Below are 4125 nucleotides of genomic sequence, written 5' to 3' on the forward strand. Positions count from 1 at the left end.
CAGAAGAAGTCAACGCCAGAAGCATAAATTACAATATAAGTACAACAGCTTTTCCATCGTATATAACGTATATTTGCAAACAGTGTGGAAGTAATGGTCACTTCTACGTTCCGAGCAACCTAGGCTTCACTCCAGGGTGTTGCTCCACCAGGTGGAATTGCTAGGGACTTAGAATTCAATGCCAGAAGCATAAAATGCAGTATAAATTTAACAGCTTTTCCATCGTATAAAAGGACTAATAGCAACCAGGGTGAAAGTTATGGTCATTTCAACGTTCCGGGCAACCTAGGCTTCACTCTAGGGCGTTGCTCCACCGGATCAAATAGTTAGGGCCTAAGAAGTCAACGCCAGAAGCATAAATTACAATATAAGTACAACAGCTTTCCCATCGTATGTTTTGTATATTTGCAAACAGTGTGGAACTAATGGTCATTTCTACGTGCCGGGCAACCTAGGCTTCACGCGAGGGTGTTGCTCCACCAGGTGGAATAGCTAGGGAGTTAGAATTCAATGCCAGAAGCATCAAATGAAATATAAATATAACAGCTTTTCCATCGTATAAAACGAGTAATAGCAACAAGTGTGAAAGTTATGGTCATTTCTACTTCCCGGGCAACCTAGGCTTCACTATAGGGCGTTGCACCACCTGGTCAAATAGTTAGGGCCTTAGAAGTCAACGCCCGAAGCATAAAATGCAAAATAAATAGAACAGTTTTTCCATCGTATAAAACGAAAACCTGCAACCAGTGTGAAAGTACTGGTCATTTCTACGTTCCGGGCAACCTAGGCTTCACCCTTGGGCGTTGTTCCACCAGATGGAATAGTTAGGGCCTAAGAAGTCAACGCCAGAAGAATAAAATACGATATAAATTCAACAGCTTTTCTATCGTATAAAACGAATAATGGTAACCAGTGTGAAAGTTGTGGTCATTTCTACGTTCCGGTCAACCTAGGCTTCAGTCTAGGACGTTGCTCCACCAGAAGGAATAGTTAGGGCCTATGAAGTCAACGACAGAAGCATAAAATACAATAAATGTGCAACAGTTTTTCCATCGTATAACAGGAATAATTGCAACCATTGTGAAGGTAATGGTATGTTCTACGTTCCGGGCAACCTAGGCTTCGCTCTAGGGCGGTGCTCCACCAGATCAAATAGTTACGGCCTAAGAAGTGAACGCCAGAAGCATAAAATGCAATAAAAATACAACAGTTTTTCCATCGTATAGCAGGAATAATTTGCAACCAGTGTGATAGTAGTGGTCATTTCTGCGTTCCGGGCAACCCAGGTTTCACTCAAGGGCGTTGCTCCACCAGATCAAATAGTTACGGCCTAAGAAGTCAACGCCAGAAGCATAAAATACGATAAATATGAAACAGTTTTTCCATCGTATAAAACGAATAATAGCAATCAGTGTGAAAGTTATGGTCATTTCTACATTCCGAGCAACCTAGGCTTCACTCTAGGCCGTTGCTCCACCAGATCGAATAGTTAGGTCCTTAGAAGTCAACGCCAGAAGCATAAAATTCAATAAAGATGCAACAGTTTTTCCACCGTATAACAGGAGTCACTGCAAACAGTGTGAAAGTACTGGTCATTTCTACGTTCTGGGTAACCTAGGCTTCACTCTAGGGCGTTGCTCTACCAGATCGAACAGTTAGGGCCTAAGAATGCAACGGCAGAAGCATAAAGTACAATATAAATATAACAGTTTCTCCATCGTATAAAACGAATAATAGCGACCAGTGTGAAAGTTATGGTCATTTCTACGTTCCCGGCAACCTGTACTTCACCCCAGGGCGTTGTTCCACCAGATCGAATAGTTAGGGCCTAAGAAGTGAACGCCAGCAGCATAAAATACAATATAAATAAAACAGTTTTTCCATCATATAAAACGAATAATTGCAACCAGTATGAAAGTTATGGGCATTTCTACGTTCCGGGCAACCTAGGCTACACCCTAGGGCGTTGCTCCAACAGATTGAATAGTTAGGGTCTTAGAAGTCAACGCCAGAAGCATAAAAAACAATATAAATACAACAGTTTTTCCATCGTATAAAACGAATAATTGCAACAAGTATGAAAGTTGTGGTTATTTCTACGTTCCGGGCAACCTAGGTTTCACTCTAGGGCTTTGCTCCACCAGATCGAATAGAGAGGGCCTTCGAAGTAAACGCCCGAAGCATAACATACGATACAAAATACAACAGCTTTTCCATCGTATAAAACGAATAATTGGGAGCAGTGTGAAAATTAAAGTCATTTCAACGTTCCGAGCAACCTAGGTTTCACTCTAGGGCGTTGCTCCACCAGATCGAATAGCTAGGGACTTGGAATTCAACGCCAGAAGAATAAAACACAATATAAGTACAACCGATTTTACATTGTATAAAATGAATAATTGCAAACATTTTGAAATTAATGGTCATTTCTACGTTCCGGGCAACCTAGGCGTCACTGTAGGGCGTTGCTCCAACACAGCTAATAGCTACGGCCTTAGAAGTCAACGCCAGAAGCATAAAATACAATATCAATACAACAGCTTTTCCACCGTATAAAATGAATAATTGCAACCAGTGTGATAGTAGTGGTCATTTCTACGTTCCGGGCTACCTAGGTTTCACTCTAGGGCGTTCCTCCACGAGATCGAAAAGCTAGGGACTTAGAATTCAACGCCAGAAGAATAAAATACAATATAAGTACAACAGTTTTTTCATCGTATAAAAGGAATATTTGCAAACATTGTGAAAGTAATGGTCATTTCTACGTTCCGGGCAACCTATGCGACACTCTAGAGCGTTGCTCCACCACATCTAATAGCTACGGCCTTAAAAGTCAACGCCAGAAGAATAAAATGCAATATAAATACAAGAGCTTTTCCATCGTATAGAATGAATAATTGCAACCAGTGTGATAGTAGTGGTCATTTCTACGTTCCGGGCAACCTAGGTTTCTCTCCAGGGCGTTGCTCCACCAGATCGAATAGTTACGGCCTAAGAAGTCAACGCCAGAAGCATAAGACACAATATAAATGTAACAGATTTTCCATGGTATAAAACGAATAATAGCAACCAGTGTGAAAGTAATGGTTACTTCTACGTTCCGGGCAACCTAGGCTTCACCCCAGGGCGTTGTTCCACCAGATCAAATAGTTAGGGCCTAAGAAGTGAACGCCAGCAGCATAAAATACAATATAAATACAACAGTTCTTCCATCATATAAAACGAATAATTGCAATCAGCATGAATGTTATGGTCATTTCAACGTTCCGGGCAACCTAGGCTTCACTCTATGGCGTTCTTCCACCACATCGAATAGCTACGGCCTCAGAAGTCAACGCCTGAAGCACAAAATACAATAAAAATACAACAGTCTTTCCATCCTATAACAGGAATTATTGCAACCCGTGTGAATGTGATGGTCATTTGTACGTCCCAGGCTACCTAGGCTTCACTCTGGGGCGTTGTTCCACCAGATCGAACTGTTAGGGCCTAAGAAGTCAACGCCAGAAGCATAAGATACAATATAAATATAACAGATTTTCCATGGTATAAAACGAATAATAGCAACCAGTGTGAAAGTTATGGTCATTTCTACATTCCGGGCAACCTAGGCTTCACTCTAGGGCGTTGCTCCACCAGATCGAATAGTTAGGGCCTTAGAAGTCAACGGCCGAAGCATAAAATACAAAATAAATAGAACTGTTTTTCCATCGTATAAAACGAATAATTGCTACCGGTGTGAAAGTTATTTCCATTTCTACGTTCCGGTCAACATAGGCTTCACCCTAGGGCGTTGTTCCACCAGATGGAATAGTTATGGCATAAGAGGTCAACGCCAGAAGCATAACATACGATACAAAATACAACAGCTTTTCCATCGTATAAAACGAATAATTGGGAGCAGTGTGAAAATTAAAGTCATTTCAACGTTCCGAGCAATCTAGGTTTCACTCTAGGGCGTTGCTCCACCAGATCGAATAGCTAGGGACTTGGAATTCAACGCCAGAAGAATAAAACACAATATAAGTACAACCGATTTTCCATTGTATAAAATGAATAATTGCAAACATTGTGAAATTAATGGTCATTTCTACGTTCCGGGCAACCTAGGCGTCACTGTAGGGC

Source organism: Calliopsis andreniformis, unplaced genomic scaffold (genome assembly GCF_051401765.1).
Source record: "Calliopsis andreniformis isolate RMS-2024a unplaced genomic scaffold, iyCalAndr_principal scaffold0019, whole genome shotgun sequence".
In the NCBI taxonomy this organism is placed as follows: domain Eukaryota; kingdom Metazoa; phylum Arthropoda; class Insecta; order Hymenoptera; family Andrenidae; genus Calliopsis; species Calliopsis andreniformis.